At 44.6% G+C, this 24,126-nt stretch overlaps 1 protein-coding gene and 1 non-coding gene across 2 annotated transcripts in view; both read left to right on the forward strand.

The window, feature by feature from the left end:
* The window catches only part of LOC145409678 (uncharacterized), a 631,921-nt gene that overhangs the window by 101,594 nt on the left and 506,201 nt on the right, over positions 1-24,126 (forward strand). The gene's annotated exons all lie outside the window — the stretch shown is intronic.
* LOC145409707 (5S ribosomal RNA) lies at positions 3,687-3,805 on the forward strand. Its single transcript, XR_013899154.1, has one exon. It is a non-coding gene; the product is annotated as a 5S ribosomal RNA (ribosomal RNA).

Here is a 24,126-nt window from a genome sequence, read left to right on the forward strand (position 1 = left end):
TGCTGCAGGTGTTCGTGAAGGAGTGTGGTGTGTGCCAATTCAATAGAGTCGCAGCGAGTGTTCACAGAGAAATATTTCATGCACTGACTGACTTAGCTAAAACAAAGCGCAAGTGTCAGAGACAAGAAATATGCCACAGCCACATATACATACGTATGTCATGCAGCGAATGTTCGTGGAGAAATCTATTGTGTGCATCGCATGTGTTTTAGGCAAATGTATCGCAAGAAGAGAAGAAAATACGCCACAGCCACAGACACACACACACACGCACACACACTCACCCACACCCCCACACCCACACCCACCCACACCCACACACTCACTCACCCACACACGCACACGCTTACCCACACATGCACACGCTCACACACTACATAACTCCTCATCTTCAAGCTACTGCCAGCATCTCAACACCTCTGGAGGAAGTGAGTTATCCGTATTTTGTTGATCTGTATATTGACCTATTTCTGTAGTTCAATATTTTTTACACAAATAAGTAATGTTTTTTACATACACACATATGAGATGGAAGAAAGTTCAGCTTCAGTATCAGAACCTAGCGAAAAGACTAGTGGTCATGTCGAGTTTCTGACAGCACTATCAAAAACCTTATGATATTTTACATGTATACTTTGAGTAAAAAAAGAGAATAATAAAATGTAACAAGTGAAAATATGTAGCCGTGGGTGAGGCAGGGAAAGAATGTTTTTTATCTCGCGTGCAGGTGAGGAAGAGCATTCTACATTTGTCGTCCAATTACTCCAAATCTATTGGACATATCGATTTCCCGTAAGAACCATGATAAAGAGCAGTAAATTCTATGTATGTTCATTTGCAGAATATAAGCCTCTGGGAGCATTTTCTGTTGGAAAAGTTGAGGGAATAGACTGTTTTGGTAAAGTTGAAAGCGCTCGGAGGAGTAATCTCACTTTGTTGGCCAATTGCTCGAAAACTGTTGGACGGATCGATTTCCTATAAGAACCATGATAAAGAGCAGTAAATTCTACGTATGTACACGACATAACAATGTAATATCAATGATAAGAATTCGTTGTTACGTAGGTGGGAATATTGCGTATGCTATGCACACGTCACAAAAGTGACGTACAGACGTGAGTTCCCAGTCGTTTTTGGCGACTTACTCGAGAACGATGAGGTGTATTGAAACCAGTATTAGGTCATTAGGAAGCTGGTGATATTCTGCATAATATTATGCAATAAAAACATAACATGTGCAAGGATATTTCAGTTTTAGAGCTCCTTGATTTTTTTTCAAAAATGGCTTTCAGTTTTTGGCTATTTTTCCAAAAACTACAAATCATAACAACACCGGATTTGTCTCTTTAGAAAGCTGATGAAATTCTCTATCAAAACTTCTAATAACATTTTCCTGTATGATGGAAAACATTCGAATGGTGATGTTGGGAAGTGAACGTGATGTAGCGAAATTTATTTCACGGCCGCCTAATGTTCTTTATTCGTGTTTTCCTGTTTTTTTGTGGTGCTTATCAGCTAGAACAAACATCGATGAAGAAGATGACATAGGTTTCATGGCAGTATATTGATGTTTGGGTGGCGAAAATAAGGAGAGAATACGTGTTATTTGCCGCAGGCAGGCAGCCAGGCCGGGCGGCTTCGCAGAAAAAGTCATGAGCCGGAAAACTTACTGAAACTTTTTGTGCACGAGAGGGTTAAAAGAAATATTGTGTATCATTTCATTTTTGAGTAATGATAAATAAAGCATAGACAACAAACATTTTGGTTTGAAAAATATTTCTTAAATATGAATAATACAATAAAATGAATGGACAATTATTTGTTTTGGCAAAATTTTTCATACTGCATTTTCAATAATTTAAAAAATATATGCACCAACTCCAGTTTAATACAGTTTAATACCAGATATAGTGAACGTCCTGTGGACCACCCAAAAAGTCACCATGGACCACCAGTTGAGAAACACTGTACTATGGCCTTTGAGATGTTAACTCTTTTGTCACCAGGGTTAAAGCCAAGTTGTAGTCTGTTTGTTTCTGGTGGTCTGTAAGCCAATTAATAAATGTAAAATAACCCCACAAATTTGCAAAATTGTTTAGTAAAACCATAAGCTCTCCATAAACTTCGGCTACCCATTGAGTACCACGGAACAATTGGCGCATCTCTGAACTCGTTGCCCTCGTGGTAGCAGCTGCCTCAATTACCTTTGCATGTTGGGGAGGTACCTTCATGTCCTCCTCCATTTGCTTAAGAAGGTTTGTCAACCCTATGAGAGATGCAGGATTGGAATGTTCACAACAAAGTTGAATTAACTGTTGGCGACAGGCATCAAATGTTTAGCAATCTTCGAAGTGCCCCGCACAAATAGTGGCTCCTATTAGTGACCTACCTTGATGTAATCGACCCATCAAATAAGAAACTTTTAAGGGTTCAGTTGTGATTTGCCGATTACGAATGTCATTTTCGACCTCCCTGAGGAAGTCGTGAATGGAAACTGTACTATCCTCTCCTGTAAATTTGGGTTGGTTAACATCGTCCAGAGATATGGACTGGGGAGGTGGAGGGTTCTGATTTGCCATCGTAGGAAGAGGGTAAGACTGTGAAGGTGAGGGAGTAGGCACAGAAGTAAACTGAGATGGTGTGTGAGAAGGAAGTGTCGTGGCAGTAGTGGTGTGTATTGTGATTAGTGGTGGGGTATGGGTAGTAGAAGGAGAGGACAAAGGCTGTGGAGAAGGCTGAGTGACTTCAAGAGAATCAATTGGGGAAGATGATAAGAGTATCTGGTGTCGATATATCTGGATTTAGGGTAGGAGTAGTAGGGTCAATATAGGCGGTAGTAGGTGTGGTAGGAGTAACAGGTGTAGTTGTAGTAGAAGCAGGTAGGGAACTTACTGTTTGTTTATTATAAGATCTTCCACTACAAAGATACATTACACTATCATCACACTCAGGATCATCTGTTTCACTCTCAGATTCAATAGGGGAGAGATCTACCCTTTTAAAAAAAGGACATTAATAGACTAGGAAGCAAGTAAATGAAAATAAATGAACAAGTGGATGAATAAATGAAAGAATGAATAAATGAAAATACTGTATTTGTAATAGTCAATCCTCGTAAATTGCGTGTTCATAAATCACGGATTCATAAATCATGGCTAAGTGGCTGTCAGAGTGCTGGCACCCTTAAATCACTGTTAAGTCACGAAAATCACGGACCTAGGCACCCAAGTGGGCATTTTCCAAGGAGAATCGTAAACGCAGCATTCAAATTGAAAATCGCGATCCAACAACCAATCACCACGCATCCCTGGTGGCAAGTGTGCATACTTATGCCGCCACGTTGTTGTTCTTCCCGCCAGCCAGCACACTACAGACCATTGCCGTGGAGTACGAGAGCTACCTGCCTTTTTTTGTGCACCTTTCCCCCCGCCTCCTACCTTCCATGGCCCCTCCCGAACCCCTGATGAAGCACTCTAAGCAACATGGTGTCAAGAAGCTGCCACCGTTGTCGTACAGTCAATGTTTGGAGCTCATTTGTCGTGTTGAGAGGGAAGAGAAGTTTTCAAAGTTGGCAAAAGAGTTTGGGAAGAACAAGTGCTGAGAGGTTCTGAGTTCTTCCCAACACCACCCCACTCCATTCACTTAAGCAATTTCATCATAGGATTAAGGTGAGGTCCCTTAACTTGGCTGACGGCCATACCATGTTGAGTACACCGCTTCCCATCCGATCAGCGAAGTTAAGCAATGTTGGGTCTGGTTAGTACTTGGATGGGTGACCGCCTGGGAACACCAGATGCTGTTGGCATAACGTTCTCCGTATGTGTCAAGTGGGGTTGGTGGAGGATTAGTGCCCCTCCCTGTAAAACAATTAACTCTAAGCCTTGGTCACCCCGTTTGGGATACATAGCATCTGGCAATGATGATGATGATGATTTCTATTTAATACATGCACTGAATATTCCTAAATTTCTATGTTTGTGTTTGATGGTACCTAGATAGGTGTAGGTAGGGTGCTGTGGGGCCGGGTTGGCCAAAGTCCAGACCCAAATTCATTTTTCACTTAAGAGTTATTATTTATAAACCACGGAATTTCAAGTGGGGTTGGTGGAGGATTAGTGCCCCTCCCTGTAAAATAATTAACTCTAAGCCCTTGACCACCCCGTTTGGGATACATGGCGTCTGGCAATGGATGGATGGATGGATGGAATTTGTAAATCACGGCAGTGGTCCAGACCCAAATTGCCGCGATTTACGAGGATTGACTGTATATGAAGAAATGATTTATATACAATAAATTTTGAGTGAAAATGAACACGTTATTTACAGCTGAGTATGAATATAATTGGGAGAAAATGGGATGAAGCAGGAGTGAGTGAATGAAAAATTCTGAATGAATGAATGAAAAATGAGAGGCAAAAAATGCAATGAACGGATAAGAATAAATGATTAAACTATCACAATCAATAGTGACAGCTCGCCATCTCTGTAGAAAGGAATCAATTGATGTGAAGGGATGAGAAAATGCATGAAAATGCAGATAGAAAAATACTTGTAGTAAGGTGTGTTCCCTGCGGTAGGTGCTTGTCGAGTGAGCCTCTCGGTGCAATAGTGCCTCCTCCCCCGGCCAGCGTTGATTGGGTGAAGATGTTCGTGACGTAACTGTGTGGCAGCCAAGCACTGGGCAGAGCAAGAAGCTGATAGGAGCAGGAGGCTGTGGCGTAGCTCGTTGTGAGTGGCCACGCTCCCTGGGTGACGTCGGGTCTGTGTGGTAGGTGGGGGGACAATGACATAACGGCATTGGGTAGCGGTTGGGGGCTACTACCAGGAGTTGGGTTTTGGTTGGAGTTTGTGGGGGCTAGAACTAGCCCTGTACAGTGTGATAATATAACAGGTCACACAGGTGAAGGCAGGTAGTGAGGGTAATGGTGGAGGCTTACGTGGCTGTGGTGGTGTGGTGGTAGGTGAGGTGTTGGTGTGGAGGAAAGTCCCAAAACCACACCAAAACTGCAAGGATGATTCCATAACCACGGAAGAACCACACCAAGACTGCAAAAGGGGCTGGAGGCTGGAGCAGAGATAGACTGTGTGTTGTCGTGGGAAAAACAGGAACGTGGGAAAATGGACAATACAGCCAATATTGCCCACAAAAGCCGTGAAATCACTATTATCGCACTCGCTTTCCAGCAAGTGTTAAGAATGTTAATCCCCCTTTGACGTCAGTCGTAGGTAAATTCAAAGTCTTGGAGTAGTTTTCTGATAATATATTATGCACCGCCTTGTATCTTCACACAGCAGCCGTATGAACACCACCCTTATCTGTCCCCAGGCCGTTGCTAACTGCCAGAGAGATAGCTGGCTAGGGCTGGTGTGCCCTTAAACTCAGACTTCAGCAGAATTTGAATCAGGCCAGACCTTAGTAAGTGATCAGTGGCGCCCTACTTGGATCACACAATACACTTACATGCTATATCTACATCTATCTATCTATTGCCAGACACCTCAATCCCGTTCGGGGTGGCCACAAACAAATCACCTCCACGTCACCCTGTCCCCCGCCATTTCACTGCCCTGGTCCCACCTCACACCCCCCTCTCTCATATACCTCTCCACCCCATCCCTCCATCTCATCCTCGGCCTCCCCCTCCCTCTCCCCCCTACCATCTCACTCACATACACTTTCTTCATCAGTCTTTCACCCTCCATCCTCTCCATATGGCCAAACCACCTCAGTGTATTCCTCCTAACACTTCCTATCACATCCACATCCACACCACAACGCTCCTTTATATCCTCATTCGTCAGCCTGTCTCTCCATGTGACTCCACAGGCTTCTCTTAAATAACTCATTTCCACTGCTCTTACTCTCGACTTGTGCCCATCCAACAACGTCCAAGTTTCACTTCCATACGTTAGAGTTGTTATCACAATACTGTCATGTAGTAACTTTTTCACTTCCATGCTCACTTCCCTGTTTCTTATCACTGCTTTCAATGAACCAGCAACCTTTCTTCCCTGCTGTACCCTTTCAAGCACTTCACCCTCCAAACCTCCATCCATACTCATCACACTACCTAAGTACTTAAACGTACTCACATTTTCCAATTCCTCACCATCCAACCTCGCTGTACATTCACTGATTTCACCTCTCTCAAAAACCATCACTTTACTCTTCCCTACATTCACCTTTAGATTCCGTTTCTTGCACACTCTCCCAAACTCATCCACCGAGCCTTGCAGCTCCCCTTCGTCTTCACTCAACAACACAATATCATCTGCAAACAACAGTACAGGGAGTTTCCAAACACTACCCTCTCATCAGGGCCACTACAACATCCACTACCCTACCTTGTACCTCTTATTACCCCATCCATGTACAGATTGAACAACCATGGAGACATGACATATCCCTGTTTCAACCCAACCTTCAAAAAGAAAAATTAACTCGGTTCGCCATCCACACGCACTGCAGCCTTCGCACCATCATACATACTCTTCTCAGCATTCAACAACTTCCCATCTACTCCATATATTCTTAATACTTTCCACAATCCTTGTCTATCTACCCTGTCATATGCTTTCTCCAAATCCATGAAAGCCTCATACAACTTCTTTCCCTTCTCTAGAAACTTTTCCACTAAAGATCTAAGAATAAAATATGTGATCTACACAACCTCTTCCCTTCCTAAAGCCTCCCTGTTCTTCTCCAACTAATTCCTCTGTTATTTCCCTAACTCTGTCAATAAGTATCCTACCATACACTTTTCCTATTATACTAAGAATACAAATGCCCCTATGATTACCACACACTTCTTTTTCCCCTTTTCCTTTGTACAAGGGAATAATTATACTTGACTTCCAATCCTCCGGAACTCTACCTTCCTCCCAGGCCAATCTGCACATCTTCCACATCCATTCTGTTACTATCTCTCCCCCATGCTTCAGCATTTCACCACACACTCCATCAATTCCTGGGCCTTTCCCCAATTTGACTTTCTTCGTAGCTTCCACAACTTCCATCCTACTGATTTCTTCCTGTCTTCTCACCTCCCTCCTTCTCCCAGCCATTCCCCAGCTACTTATACTCGCATCACTTCCATCCTCTATGTTCAACAATTGCTTAAAGTGTTCTCTCCATCTGCTCACTTTTTCTCCCTTCTGCACTAGTAATCTACCATTTTTATCTTTCACTCCCCTGCTATCTTCACTTCCACCCTTTCTTACTCTCTTCACCTCTTTCTAGAACATTTTCTTTCAGTCCCTCCACTTTACATTCAAATTCCTTCCAAATTCCTCATCCACTCTCTTCTTACTCTCTATTTCTAATCTTTTTACCTCCCTCTTTCTTTCTACATATAACTCTCTTTTCCACCTCTCAACTTCTTCCATGCCCCTGTTTTTCATCCATTCATTGTATGCTTTCATCTTTTGTGCCACAGCCTGTTTCACCTCTTCATTCCATCATCCTGTTCCTTGAACCCCCCTCCATCTTCTCTTCCTCCCACACACCACATCACATGCTGCACATATTTCTTCTGTGAATATCCTGCACACACCTTCCACGTCCCCCATCTGCTCCAATTCATATTTTCCCAATCGTTCCTCCACTTCTCTCTTATATTCTGCCTTTTTCTCATCCTCTTGTAACCTTTCCACTCTCCTTGCAGCTACTCCTTCTTCCCGTCCTTCCCTTCTTCTATTACTCCATCTTATTTGGATCTTGATTCTGGCCACCACCAAGTAGTGGTCAGAAAGTCCACTCCCCCAACCTCTATAAGCTCTTGCATCCATTACACATCTTCGCATCCTTTCATCCACACACACATAATCAATCATTGCCCTCCTTTCATTCAATTCACCACCCACCCTTCTCATCACTTGCCATGTATACCTGTGGATCATTTTATGTCTGATGAAGATATTGGCTATCACCAACCCCCTCCCAGGACAAATGTCCTCTAATGCACTGCCATTCTCATCTATCACAGCAGGCACATCCCACTCACCAACTGTTTCATCCACCTTCACTTTCCCTACTTTACCATTCATATCACTGATCAAAAACACTCTCTCATTCCTTCCAAACTATTCCATGCACACTTCCACATTTGTCCAGAACTCTTCTCTCACTCTGCCTGCACGATCTTGCTTTGGCGCATACACGCACACAATTGCCCACATTTGTATTCCAACTTTCAATCTTACCCACACAATCCTTGACCCAACTAATCCATACTCTCTTATGTTCTTGTTCCATATTTTACTCACAACTATACACACTTCTTCTTTTGCCCTCTCATTCTCACCTACTCCTGCACATATACCCCATCCATACTTCAATTCTCTCACACTCTCACCTCCCCATTTAGTTTCAGTTGCTCCACAAATGTCAACTTTCGCACCCTCAAGCACCTGGACAATCTCTCTCTCTTTCGCCTCATCATTCGCACCTCTTACATTCCATTTTCCAATTACCATGTCCTTTGTCCGGTCCTTGGTTGTCATCTTTTGGTCAGTCCTTGTCTGAGGCTTCTTGTTTGTCTTTTTAGTTAGTTGTTTTCTGGGGAGGGGCACTAACCCTACATATTACAAATGGTTACAAACAATTGTCCCCTTAATAGATTCATAACCTGATTCTCTCCTGAAGTTGAATATAATTGCTGAGGTAGCAAGAGTAATATAAAAGCTATGTCTCAGGATTGAAGGGCTTAGCCTCTTTGTCACGAGGGTGACTAATCTCAAGGAGTACCCTATACGAGGCTTCCCTCGCTCATTCCCCCACACGACTTTTTTAAGGGAAAAGCTGCCATCTTGCAAAAATAGCAGTGGTGTTTTGTATGTTTGTGTATATGTGAGTATAGTCCTGTGTGTGTATGTGTGTTAGACTGAATCTGCCACTGCTTGTGTTTGTAATAAAAATATATAAATCAAAAGATATTTTTGAGTAGGTTTATCATAAATGATAGAGCAAAGTGAAAGATTATATAAATACTGTACTAATTAGTTCAGTGCGCTTACTTATTAGAAATGTTGCCTCTGAACTCACATCTAGGCCTGCATATTCATGGCCTTCTGGCCCCTGCTTGGCCCAGACCGTAGCGTATCTTGGCTGTGCCACTGATATTTTCTTGCCACATCAGCATCAAAAATTAGTTTGATTGAGTCCAAAGGTGACACAATTTCAGAATCACCAATTGCTTAGTTCAGGCCGAAAAATCACTTGTAATTTCAGTCATGTGGTTAGAATGTGAGTCACCAAGTATGCTTATCAAGCACCAGCCACCATAGACTTCTTGCTCTTCTGTCTATCTCTGTATAGCCAGACGCCTTAATCTCGTAAGGGGTGGCCATGTCGCCCTGTTCCCCACCATTTCACTGCCCTGCTCCCAGCTCACACCTCCTTCTTTCATATACCTTTCTACTCCATCCCTCAGTCTCATCCTTGGCCTCCCCTTTCCTGTACTCCTGTCCCTCCACCTCACTCACATACACTCTCCTCATCAGTTTCTCACTGTCCATCCTCTCTGCATGGCCAAACCACCTCTGTATTTCTCCTAATGCTTTCTGTCACATCCACACCACAACACTCTTTCACTGTCTCATTTGACACTCTGTCTCTCCATGTAACTCCACATGCTCCTTTTAGATAACTCATTTCTGCTGCTCTCACTCTGGACTTGTATCTTTCTAACAAGGTCCAAGCTTCACTTCCATGCATTTGAGTTGGTATCACAACACTGTCAAGCAGCGACATGCACACTTTCTTGTTTCTTATCACTGCTTTCAAAGAACCAGCAACCTTTCTTCTTTGTTGTACCCTTTCAAGCACTTCACCCCCCAAAATTCCATCTTTACTCATCACACTACCCAAGTACTTAAAATGCACTCTCATTTTCCATTTCTTCATCATCCAGCCTCACTGTACATTAAGTGACTTCATTTCTCTGAAAGACTGTAACCTTACTCTTCCCTACAGTCACCTTTAGATTCAGTTTCAAACACACTCTTCCAAACTCATTCACCTTACAGTTTGCCTTCTTTTTCACTTAACAATACAGTATCATCTGGAAACAACAGTACAGGGAGTTTCCAAATGCTGCCTTCTGTCATTAATGCCACTTCAACATCCACTGCCATACCTTGTATCTGTTTTATAACTCCATCCATGTACAGATTGAACAACCATGGGGACATGACACATCATTGCTTCAGTCCAACTTTCATACAGTTCACCATCCACACGCATTACGTTTCGTTTTTAAAGGCTCCAACATGCTTGCATGCGTCGGCCTTGGTCACTTAATGGCGGCTCTCCATGCTGCATGATCCATTGCAGCCTCCCTGTTCAGTTCCTTAACCCTGAGGTCACACTGAATGACCTCGTCCCATGTCTTTCTCGGTCTACCCCTCGTAACCCCACCCCCAATATTAACACTTCTCGCCTTCCTCACCCAATTATCATCCCCTATCCTCTCCACATGTCCAAACCATCTCAATCTACCTCTCCTCATCACAAAACCAATACACTCCAGTCCCATCCTACCTCTCAACTCTTCCATCGTGAACCCAGTCCCCCCAGACCTTGGATGCAGGGACGCACTACACATCCACCTAATCATTGTCATTTCTGTACGTCTGAGCCGGCAAATATCCTCCTCCTTCACTGCCAAGGTCTCACTACCATACAGCATTACACTCCTAACATGCTGCATACAAAGACCCCTTAGCACATAGGGAGAATCCTCTCAATGTCAGGAGAGGCAAGAGGTCCCTGAACTTGTTCCAACCACTTCTCACCTTAACCACAGAGCTAGCTCCAGCCTCACCTCCAGCACACAACATGTCTCCCAAATAACAAAACTCTTCCACACACTCAAGAGATTCACCAGCAAGTTCAATTCTTTCACGTCTGACAATCTCCACCTGCTCTCCCCGACACACCATACACATAAAATCAGCATTATCTCACAGTCTACCTCTGATACCACTACATCTCTTATGCACCCATTTATCACAAACACCGCACAAGATGGAATTACTTCCCACCTCCTTGTGGCAAACTGCACATGGCCACTCTCCCTCGTCTCTCACAGTACTGCCACTAACCCTAGATATCATCACTTTTGTTTTATCTGCATTTACCCTTAAGCCCTTGTGCCCCATACCATCTCTCCACATCCTAAACCTTTTCTCCGCCTCCCTTTCGTTCTCTGCAGTCAACACCAAATCATCAGCATACAACAACTCCCACGGGAGTCCGTTTCTAAAGTCACGTGAGAGGGCTTCAGGTACCATGATAAACACCATGTGACTCAAAACTGACCCCTGATGCACACCAACATTCACGGAAAACCCATCACTAAAATCTCCATTCACTCTTACTTGAATGTGAGCACCCACATACATAACCATAACCACCCTAACCAGCCACTCCTCCAAGCCAAGGTTTCTCATTGCCCACTTCACCACCTCTCTAGGGATTTTGTCAGAGGCCTTTTCCAAATCAACAAAAACAAAATAAATATCCCTTCTCCTACCAATATATTTTTCCTGAAGCTGTCGAACAATGAATATGGCATCAGTGGGCATAAACCCAAACTGCATCTCATCAATATTCACTCTTTCTCTAATCATACCTTCTAAAACTCTCTCCATTACCTTCATTATCTGATCTAAAAGCTTTATACCTCTATAATTTCCTCTTTCCAGGGCATCACCCTTCCCTTTATACACATTTACAATTACACTCTTCAGCCAATCATCTGGGACAACACACTCATAAATAATCCTATTTATCAGGTCAGTGACTAACTTCACCCCTATATCGCCTGAGGCCTTCAACATTTTGGCAGTCAGGCCAGACACACCTGCTGCCTTCCCCACATTCATCCTCCCTGTTGCCTCACTCACAGTAGCAGCATTAATCAATGGCCAAGGGCCAGATACTGGATCTGCTGGCTCCAAACCTTGTCTGTCCCAGTCAAACTCCTCATTCAAGAACCGGTTATAACGCTTTCTCCATGCATCTTTAATATCCCCACTGTTCACCACTACCCTTCCTTCATCATTCTTCACACACTGCTCACCTATAATATCCCGATTATCCCTCTTCACCTGACATGCCACCCTAAATATCATGTTTTTCCTTTCCCCATGATTTAGGTTGTCAAGTAAAAGTCTCTGTGACTCAGACTTTGCCCTGTATACCGCTCTCCTAGCCCTATGCTTGGCAGCCAAATATTCCTCATTGCTACCACCCTTCTTCCATTCCCGGAAAAGCCTTCTTTTCTCCTTAACTGCAGCTTCTACGCCCTCATCCCACCACCAAGTTACCCTATGTCTTGGTGGTCCTCTTGTCCAACCGCATGTTACATCAGTAGCTCTGAAGAGATTGTTCTTGAGGGCTCTGTACTGTTCATTAATGCCTGTGTCTACAGCTCCCTATTCAGCCACCACTCTCCTCAACACACTATAGAAGGCATCCCTTACTACTTGGTTTTTCAGCTTCGATATTTTCCTCCTAGGTACATAAGTCCTCTTTTTCATCACTCGTTCTTTAAGCACCATATCACAAATCAGTAGTTTGTGCTGCTGCACACACTCCTCACTTCCTATAACTTTAACATCCCTCACTAACCTCCTATCGGCCCTCCTAACCAGAAAATAATCTATCTGACTGTTATTTCCCCCAGACTCATACATAATTAACCTACTGTCTCTTTTCCTAAAATATGTGTTGCACACAATCATGTCCATTGCCTCCCTAAACTCAAGTATCCTTTCCCCTTCTGCATTCCTTATACCATACGCACACCCCCTATACATTCCTTCATAACCTTGTGCTGCTTCACCTACGTGACCATTTAAGTCCCCTCCCAAAACCACTATCTCATCATCCCACATACCACCCACTACATGTATTAAATCATCCCAAAATCTATCTTTCTTTGCTTCATCCAATCCTGCCTGTGAAGCATATGCTGATATAATTGCAGCTATCCTTCTACCGAACAGAATCTTCACTACCAATATCCTATCGCTTACTCTCATAACATTCATAACATATTCCACCCATTTCTCCGCAACCATCACACCAACACCTCCATATCTGTCTGCCCCCCCCCTTGCCAAAACAACTTATAGCAACAGTCCTTCCCAACAATCTTTCTGGCTGATCCACCCCTGTACCGGACTTCCTGCAAACACGCCACATCCACCCAGCTCCTACTGAATGCCTCAGCGACTTCCCCTGCTCTTCCCCTCAAACTTCCCACATTCCATGAACCCACCCTCATCCCCCTGGGTGATTTACTGTCCTCAGAGGTATACAGGGCAAAGTCTGAGTCACAGAGACAATTACTTGATAACCTAAATCATGGGGAAAGGAAAAATATATTTAGGGTGGCAGGTCAGGTGAAGAGGGATAATCGGGATATCATAGGTGAGCAGTGTGTGAAGAATGATGAAGGAAGGGTAGTGGTGAACAGTGAGGATATTAACCCGCCCCGTCCCGTCAACGTATGGGTACGTTGCAACGATTTGCATTTGCCAGTCCCGGCGACGTACCGGTACGTCGTGCAATTGCAATGTGCATAATTTCGACAATTTTCAAATTTCGCGCTTGATTTGCGGTACGTATCCTCGCATGACCTTCCCCTACCTGCCACCAGGCGGGGACACTCGGCGACCCTGCGCGACCCACGCTAACCCGCCACTCGTCCACTCACCTGGTAGCAACGGTCCTGCTCAGACATGGCTAAGAGAGGTCCCTCAGACAGCGAAATTCAAGCAGCCCTGGACACCTTTACAGGCGACAGTGATTCCCCACTGGACGATGAGGTTATGGATAAGGATTATGTGCAGCCAGAGGAGGAAGAAACCACCAGCAGTGACGAGGAAGTTCTGTCTCCCAGGAAGCGGCAGTACATGACTTACCGTGCTGCTAGAGAGGGGCAGCAGGCAAAGAAGGCACGTGCAACATCCTATCCCTATCCCCAACGTGATTTGGAACCAGAATTCGAGGACGAGGACGATGACGGAGCCGTGGGACGTGCTGCCACGTGGTATGGACGTGAGGTCATAACTCATCGTGGCCCAGAGTGCACACCACGTCGTACGAGCAGGTATGGGCCTAGCATTTTGTTTGGGGAGTTAGGAAGTGAAGGGGAGGGAGTGGGGAGTGAAAGGGAAAGTGCAGGGAGGATTAGGGAAAGTGAGAGTGACGTGAGTCATTGCTCTCCCTACGTAGTGTGAGGCGGCGTAGTGAATCACGTGGGCCAGTGCAGGTGCGTTCATTATCACGTGGGGTTGTGAGGGAGGGGAATGGTGGGGAGAAACCACTCCCAAGCACGTCTTATGCTCCCCAATATCCCCTAACACATGGTCGAGCTAGGGTGCGTGAGAAAGCACATGGTGTTGTCATGGAGGGGGAAGGTGGGGAGGAACCACTCCCCAGCACGTCTTCTGCTCCCCAATATTCCCCTATTTCATCCCCACAGCCCCCTAATATTCCTGAAGGCCGTAAGGGTAAGGGAAAGGGAAAGGGTAAAGGAAGAGGAGTGACAGTGGGGAAGCCCTCCGCACTTCTTCTCCCCAACCTCCCCAACCAGGATCTCCTCCCCACCCAGACGAAGGCGGTGATGGGGATGATGGGGACGAGGGATTTGTGGCGTGGAATTGGGAGGATGGGAGTGATTTTTCTCCCCTCATTCACCTCTTCACTGAGCAGGGGTGCTCTGGCTGCATTGCTCCAGGAATTCACTGTAATTCCACCAGGTTGGATTTTTTCCACCTGTTTTTTAGTGAGGCATTTGTGGAGCAGATTGTATACCATACCAACCTGTTTGCAAGCGCCCAGCGCCTAGAGAGTGAAAGATTGGGAACAAGGAGTAGGCATTGTATGATCTATGATTACCCTGTCTCCCTTCCAGAAATGTTCTTATTTTTTGCCCTGGTCCTTTTGATGGGTATTATACGAAAGAATAGAATTCCTGCTTACTGGACTAGGGACCCTGTTATGTTTACCCCAATATTTGGTCAAGTGATGAGCCGAAATCGGTTTCAACAAATTCTAAGTCGCCTCCATTTCTATGATGCTCATGATCCTGCAAATGCAAACAACACTGATTAAATGAGGCGAATTAGGTTGGTCTTTGATCACCTCAGGCAAACCTTTCGTTCCTCATTCTATCCCTATAGAGACCTCGTCATTGACGAGAGTCTCGTGTTGTGGAGAGGCAATATTTCATTTAGGCAGTATATACCCAGCAAAAGGCACCGTTTTGGGTTCAAGATCTTCGTTATGTGCGACTGTAGGATGGATACGTGCAAGACATAGTCTTGTACACCGGTGCATAGACAGACATAATAGAAGATCGAAGTATTGGACTTTCGGGAGCAGTGGTAAAGACGATGATAGAAGACTACCTTCATCGTGGTCACGTCCTCTACCTGGACAATTGGTACACTAGCCCTCTTCTCGCTCGTTATCTTCACACACATGAAACTGGAGTCTGTGGAACAGTGAAGGTGAACCGACGTCACATGGCCAAGGTAGGGCGGAAACTTGCAAGGAATGAGGTTGTCTTCTTCAAAGCCAGCAACATCCTTGCAACTGTGTGGAATCACAATAGAGAGGTAAGCCTATTGTCAGCGGTTCACTGCCCCTTGGTGCACCGTACTGATTCAGTTGATTACCATAGCGAGAACAGGCGTCGTATTTGGAAACCTGAGTGTGTCATGGATTATAATATAAACATGCGCCTCGTGGACCAGTCAGTCTCCACAATATCGACGATAGAGTGTGCCAGGACCACAATGAAGTGGTATAAGAAACTGTTCTTTCACTTGCTAGATATCACTGCTCTGAATTGCCACCACCTTCACACCATGACAACAGGAGTTCAGGAAACATTTGAAGGGTTTGTGAGGGAGCTCACAAGAGAAATCTTTGCACGGTATGCTGTAGAAAGGCCCCAACATCGCACCCGCACTGCCCCTATTGCACAAACTCCCCTGAGAATATCCGGCCGCCATTTCCCAACTCCTATCCCTCCCCAGCCAAACAGACCTAACGCAGGTGTCATGTGTGCAGTAATTCCCAGGTGAGACTCACGACACAGAGGAAGGACACCCGCTATGAGTGCGTGCAGTGTGACGTGGGTCTCTGTATTCACCCATGTTTCAGCGAATATCACACGTTGATGCAATTCTAATATGGTGTGAATGCGAAAGGACGCTGAAATTATGAGGTAAATGCGACAGACAGATGCTTAGTAAAATTATCAGTCATGTTGATCTCCAAATATTAGTATAAAGTGCATACGGGTATAACATAAGTGCAAAAATTGTATGTAAGTATATAAATATGCCCTAAGTGGAAACTTACATAGAGAGGGTTTTATGATGCAATATTCTGTCGCTCAGTGCAATAAATACGGCCCGTAATTATATAATTATTATTATTGGAAATGCTTACAGGTATAAGTTCAAATTATTGTAAGTGCTGAAATATATTCTAAGTCAAATATTCATAGCGTGTGTATATAGATGCGATATCTTGACGCTCAGTTGAATGAATAAGGCACGTAATAGTGAAAATAAAAGTCAGCAAGTGGTAAAGTGTGTAATATATGTGAAGAATTAGTATATAAGTGTGTGAGTATTATGTTGGTCGAACCATTCATTGCGAGGGTATTTTCATGCGATATTCTCTCGCTCACTTGAATAAATAATGCCAGTAAGTATGTACAGTGCAGTATAGGGGTGTAAACGTGTGTAATGTAAGTGGGAAATTATAATTGGAGTGAATAAATAAAGTAGATGATGAAACACGAGTGTTTGAGATCGTGGTTGCTACGTGAATATGCGCTATCATATCGCTAAATGCCCTCGTAATGAATGAAAATGATTGAAAACATTTACAGTGGTGGCGGAAAGGTTCTATGTAAAGGGAAAAATAATAGAAAAGTGATAAAACAATTTGGTATGTTGAAATACGAGTCATAGCCAGTGCGCTTACTAAGCTGATGTGCGCTAGACTTATGCTGCATGTCATCATAATGAATGAAAACATCTGAAAACACTTACAAACAGTTGTAATTGGTAAAATGTCATTGAAACAGAAGTATACAAGTAGAAAAAATGATAGGTTGACTGATACAAGAAACTTAGCATATAGCATGTTATGACTCGAACCAAACTCGCTATGCTCGCGTGATGGTACAATGCTTATTTTTCATATATATGTGTCTGAAATCCATTATATTGTTACTGTTATTGTTTATTAGTTCAAATTCAATAAATATAGAGGTGTTGTGTGTTGTTTCTCCCAGTATTCCTTACCATAGAAAACGTGAGCGCCTATCACGTCCATTATAGAACATGACACCTGGCTCGGGGGACCTCACCTGTATGGACCACTTATAGACCGCGGGAAGCCCTTTCTTTATGATTTGCCTTCGTTTCTCAACCTAAGCGGAAGTTTTAGCCAAAAAAAATTTTTTCCAAAAAGGCTCGGGACTGGGGGATGTCGGAGGTGCGGAAAACCTCGGGACGTGACGGGTTAAAGATGCACGGAGAGAGCATTATAACCGGTTGTTGAATGAGGAGTTTGACTGGGACAGGGAAGGTTTGGAGCCAGCAGATCCAGTGTCTGGCCCTTGGCCTTTGATTGATACTGCTACTGTGAGTGAGGCAATAGGCAGGATGAGGGTGGGGAAGGCAGCAGGTGTGTCTGGGTTGACTGCCGAAATGTTGAAGGCCTCAGGCGATATAGGGGTGAGTTTAGTCACTGACCTGATAAATAGGATTATTTATGAGTGTGTTGTCCCAGATGATTGGCTGAAGAGTGTAATTGTAAATGTGTATAAAGGGAAGGGTGATGCCCTGGAAAGAGGAAATTATAGAGGTATGAAGCTTTTAGATCAGATAATGAAGGTAATGGAGAGAGTTTTAGAAGGTATGATTAGAGAAAGAGTGAGTATTGATGAGATGCAGTTTGGGTTTATGCCAGGTAGGGGGACCACTGATGCCATATTCATTGTTCGACAGTTTCAGGAAAAATATATTGGTAGGAGAAGGGATATTTATTTTGTTTTTGTTGATTTGGAAAAGGCCTTTGACAGAGTCCCTAGAGAGGTGGTGAAGTGGGCAATGAGAAAGCCTGGCTTGGAGGAGTGGCTGGTTAGGGTGGTTATGGCCATGTATGTGGGTGCTCACACCCAGGTGAGAGTGAATGGAGATTTGAGTGATGAGTTTTCCGTGAATGTTGGTGTGCATCAGGGGTCAGTCTTGAGTCCCATGTTGTTTATCATGGTACTTGAAGCCCTTTCACATGACTTTAGAAACGGACTCCCATTGGAGTTGTTGTATGCTGATGATTTGGTGTTGATTGCAGAGAAGGAAAGGGAGGCAGAGGAAAGGTTTAGGAAGTGGAGAGATGGTATGGGGCAAAAGGGTTTAAGGGTAAATGCAGATAAAACAAAAGTGATGATATCTAGGGTTGGTGGCGGTACTGTCAAAGACGAGGGAGAGTGGCCATTTGCGGTTTGCCACAAGGGCGTGGGAAGTAATTCCATCTTGTGCGGTGTGTGTGATAAATGGGTGCATAAGAGATGTAGTGGTATCAGAGGTAGACTGCGAGATAATGCTGATTTTATGTGTACGGTGTGCAGAGGTGAGCAGGTGGAGATCGTCAGACGTGAGAGGATTGAACTTGCTGATGAATCTCTTGAGTGTGTGGAAGAGTTTTGTTATTTGGGAGACATGTTGTGTGCTGGAGGTGGGGCTGGAGCTAGCTCTGTGGCTAGGGTGAGAAGTGGTTGGAAGAAATTCAGGGAGCTCTTGCCTCTCCTGACATTGAGAGGGCTCTCCCTACGTGCTTAGGGGTCTTTGTATGCAGCATGTGTTAGGAGTGTAATGCTGAATGGCAGTGAGACCTGGGCAGTGAAGGAGGAAGACATTCGCCGGCTCAGATGTACAGAAATGACAATGATTAGGTGGATGTGCAGTGCGTCCCTGTGTCCAAGGCCTGGAGGGGCTGGGTTTACAGTGGAAGAGTTGAGAGGTAGGATGGGACTGGAGTGTATTGGTGTTGTGATGAGGAGAGGTAGATTGAGGTGGTTTGGACATGTGGAGAGGATGGGGGATGATAATTGGGTGAGGAAGGTGAGAAGTGTTAATATTGGGGGGGGGGGGTTATGAGGGGTAGACCGAGAAAGACATGGGATGAGGTCATTAAGTGTGACCTTAGGGTTAAGGGACTGAACAGGGAGGCTGCAATGGATCGTGCAGCGTGGAGAGCCGCCATTAGGTGACCAAGGCCGACACATGCAAGCATGTTGGAGCCTTTAAAAATGAAACGAAACAAAATGAAACGAGGCTTGCTTTGAAACTTTTTCTTGTGTTTTGTCATATTCAGTATTAATAAAGGGGGATAGACATACCACAGTCCCGACTCACTGCACAGTCCCAGGTCCAGGCAATGGATCTGGGACCCCTAGCCCACCAGCTCACCAGTGGCTGTGGTAGTGGCCTCGGGGCACCCTGCCAGGACAGCTGCAGAGACACCCTCCAAGCACGTCTTGGCACTGCAACTATCCCGCCATTATACACCCACTGATAGGGCAGCCTCCTGGGACGCTACTTCCAGGTTTGGGCCCCTCTCTATTGAGCTGAAGCGGCAGCCTGGGAACCGTAATGCCCTGTACCCTCTAGCACAGGCCTGAGCCCCATCTCCCCTAGACCCACGATCTATGCCAGCGGAACCCCCGTCATGCCTCCCCCCAGAAGTCTGCCACTAGGTAGCGGGGGCAAAGTTTTCTGGCCGCATGCCCCTGCTGGCGCCAACCCCCGTAACGTAGTGGGATACGTTGTGTGAAATGTAAAGTGCATGCGGTGAAGTGCGTGGGATAGTTCGAGGAAATGTTTGGGAGAGTATGCTGGTCTACTCTCCATGTTACTGTCACACTGAAAAGGTCAGCAAAGGGGGATGGTTAGATAGCTAGTGAAACAGGAGCTCCAGCTCTCCCTATCACCAGCATTCAACAGCTTCCTGTTTACCCCATATATTCTTAGTATTTTCCACATTCCTTGTCTGTCTACACTCTCGTATCCTTTCTCCAAATCCAAGAAGGCTGCATACAACTTCTTTCCCTTCTCTAGAAACTTTTCAACTAAAAACCTAAGAATGAATATCCGATGTACACAGCCTCATCCCTTCCTAAAACTTTACTCCCTGCTCTTCTCCAACTAATTCCTCTGTTATTTCTGTCTGTCAGTTAGTATCCTACCAGAGGCTTCTCCTACACCAAGAAGACAAATGCCCCTGTGATTACCACTCACTTCTTTTTCCCCTTTTCCTTTGTACAGGAGTTTAATTATACCTGACTTCCAGTCCTCTGGGACTCTACCGTCCTCCCAGGCCAGTCTGCACATTTTCCATATCTATACTACAACTACCTCTCCCACATTCTCCAGCGTTTCACCACACACTCCATCAATTCCTGGGGCTTTCCCCATTTTGACTTGCTTCATTACTTCCACTACTTCCATCCTACTGATTTCTTCCTCTCTTCTCACCTCCCTCCATCTCCCAGCCATTTCCCAGCCACTTATACTCGCATTACTTCCATTCTTTGTGTTTAACAGTTCCTTAGAGTTTTCTCTCCATCTGCTCATTTTTTTCTCCCTTCTCCACCAGCAGTCTACCATTTGTATCTTTCACTCCCCGGGTAACTTCTTTATCACCTTGTTTTACTCTCCATCCCTCTTTCCAGAACATTTTCTTACATTCCCTCTACTTTACACTCAAATTTCTTCCAAAATCCTCATCCACTCTCATCATACTCTCTCTTACTAATCTTTTCACCTCTCTCCTCCTCTCCACATATAGCTCTTTCTTCTGTCTCTCAACTTCCTCCACGCCCCTACTTCTTAATCACTCACTATATGCTTTCTTCTTTTGTGCCACAGCTTGTCTCACCTCTTCATTCCACCATGCAGTTCCTTGCGCTCTCTTTTGTCTTCTCTTCACCTCCCACGCCACCTCACATGCCACACAGATTTCTTCAGTGAATGTCTTGCACACGTCTTGCACCTCCCCCATCTGTCCGAAATCATGTTTACCCAGTTGCTCCTTCATATCTGTCTTATAGTCTGCCTATTTTCCATCCTCTTGCAACCATTATTCTCTCTTTGTATGGACTACTACCTCCTGCCCTTCCCTCCTATTCTTCCATTGCATTTGAACCTTTACGTTTACAACCTTGACTTTTACCATCACCATGTGGTGGTCAGAAAATATACCTCCTCAACCTCTGTATGCTCTTGCATCCATTACACACCTTCTCATTCTTTCATCCACACACACACACAATCAGGCATTGCCTTCTGTTGATTCAGTTCTCCACCCACCCTTCTCATCACTCACCAATTATACCTGTGGATCATTTTTTTGCCTAAAGAGGGTATTAACCCTCACCAAACCCCTCCCCACACAGATGTCCACTAGAGCATTACCATTCTCATCCACTTTTGCAAGCACACCACACTCACCAAATACTCCATCCATCTTAGCATTCCCTACTTTTCCTTTCATATCTCCAATCAAAAGCATTCTCTTATTCCTTTCAAACTTTTTCCATGCATGCTTCCACATTTGCCCAAACCTCTTCTTTCATTCATCTTGCATGGTCTGGCATTGGCACATACACAGACACACAATCACCCACATTTGTAGTCCTACTTTCAGTCTTACCCAAACAATCCTTGAGCCAATTGATCCCTACTCTCATATATTCTCTTTCCATCTCTTGCACACAGCAATACATACTTCTTCTTTTGCCCTCTCATTCTCATCTACTCCTGTGCATACACCCCATCCTTACTCCCACTCACCCCTCTCCATTTAGTCTCATTTATTCCACATATGTCCACCTTTGCACTATCAGGCACCTGGACAATCTCTCTCTCTTCCACTTCATCATTCACACCCCTTATATTCCACGTCGCAATCCGTAACATATCCGTTGTTTGGTCCAGGGTCGTCTTCAAGATAATCGAATTCATCACTCTCTAGTTCGTCACTGGATGAGTAATCGATATCTGAGTCTTGCACCAACAGCTGATACTTCTCATCACTCGAGGAATCGCTTGATTCCTCATGAACAGTCTATGATTCTGCAATAATTCACTGTGGAGGGAGCAAGAAAACACTCCTACGATTCACAGCAAAGACAGATCGTGTTCCTATCCATCACACAACGGATTAGTGATCGCGTGACCTCCCATGTACAGTAATCCCTCCAAGATCCAACATAATAGAGCCAAAGGCATGTCCAGAACTTGGCTTTGTCCGGGACTTGGGAAGAATGCCCCTAGACAGGTACAGTACCCTTGCGTCCAACACGTTTTTGTCCAGCACGGAGAGCAAAAAATTAGTAATCCCTTTAATATCCGAACATCCCCACTAACCGGACATAATCCTCCTGGGATCCAATATTCCCAAAAGGGCCAAAAACCGCAAAAAAAATCGAAAAAAATCTGACTTTTTTCCCTCCCATAATTTGAAATTCCCGCCTGGCGCCGAACAGCTGTTACACCATGGTCCCTTCACCCCTTCCTTCCTCCCCCTCCCCCCTCCCCTGTCAGGTTGCCATTTGGTATTTTTCATTACCAAGTGTGGGCCAATTTGGTAATGAAAAATTCATTTGGTAATGAATTAGAATAATGCATTACCAAATGGATTTTTCACATGTATGAGGATACACAGGATGGAGATGGTGGATTGTTTGCTCTCTCTGATTAATCTGCTACCCTACATAGTGTGAAAATAATCAACATGGTGTTAGTTATAAGGAGAGTGATTACATGTATTTCCACTTGTATATATAATTAGTGAAGAATATATGCTAGCTTTACGAATTTGGTAATGAAAAGTTATATTTGACAATGAAAGTTGAGGAGATTGGTAATGTAGCTGTTGCGATCTGGCAACTCTGTTACCCCACCAACATCAACAGTCACAGCTTAACTCCGATGGAGAGCAGATACTCATAACAGTGCAAGCCACAGGTGCTTGTTTTTTGTGAATAAACAGTGAATAGACTGCAATACCTTGCCACTAGAACACACAGGAATTTACAGTGTTGTGCAGTGTTAAGAAATTAGAATTTAGAGTGCAGAGGATTAACTGTGGACTGCAAACTGGCGGTTCAAACCAGTCCAGGAGCAAGGGACTTGTAAGTACCCAGAATGTTTAATATTGTATAAACTCGCCTCTAAAATCTCATTTTATGGTTCTTTTGCATTTATTTCAGTCTTTTATGTCCCTTATTGGTGTGATTTGGGTCTTAAATAGGTGCAATGCATGTCCAGAGGGAGTTGTATAGGTGTTTTTCAGAGTTAGGGTCCATAAGTACAAGTCCATAAGCTGAGGCCCAATATCCGGACAGGACCACTATCCGGACCTGCCTATGGCTCTATTACGTCGGATATTGGAGGGATTACTGTACAATTTAATACGATTTAAGTACTGTAAATTGGGTGCGTAAGCGTAACACGGACGGAGCTCCAAGAAGTGGGCGAAATCCGCAGAGTTCGCCTCTAGCACGATCACCTCTGGTCCAACACGGTCATACTGGATGTTCCCGTGACGCTAACAGCCAATCAAAACTTCCGATTAAGCAGCCCGCCCGCTATCATGACGTGATCATGATGTCTTCCAATGAAAAACGCTTCTGCTCTCACGTGATGTTTTGTTTAAATTTCTCCCGCCTCAGCGCCCCTCAGTCGCATAATTCGCATTGGATGGTGTTTTATTTTCGCTGCATTTTCTGCCCTTGCTACTGATTTCACTCAGCTCATGATGCCTAGGAAGCCTTCTGAGAACCCCAAGAAGCGGCAGCACCTCTCTCAGGCCACCAAGCTAGAAATCATCGAGAGGCAGAAGAGAGGGGAGAGGAATTTCGAAGGATTTATGAGGGAGGTTGAGGAGGAGCAGCAGCCATTACCTGCTAGTGACGCCAGCAGCCATCCTCCGGGGACCCAGTAGTACTACTTACAGCCTCGGATACCATCTTCCATTCCCAGCAAGCCCACCAACACTATCCTAAAAGGTTAGTTATCAAT

The sequence above is a fragment of the Coenobita brevimanus genome, chromosome 82 (assembly GCF_032717465.1).
Source record: "Coenobita brevimanus isolate Jiangsu-jjx chromosome 82, ASM3271746v2, whole genome shotgun sequence".
In the NCBI taxonomy this organism is placed as follows: Eukaryota; Metazoa; Arthropoda; class Malacostraca; order Decapoda; family Coenobitidae; genus Coenobita; species Coenobita brevimanus.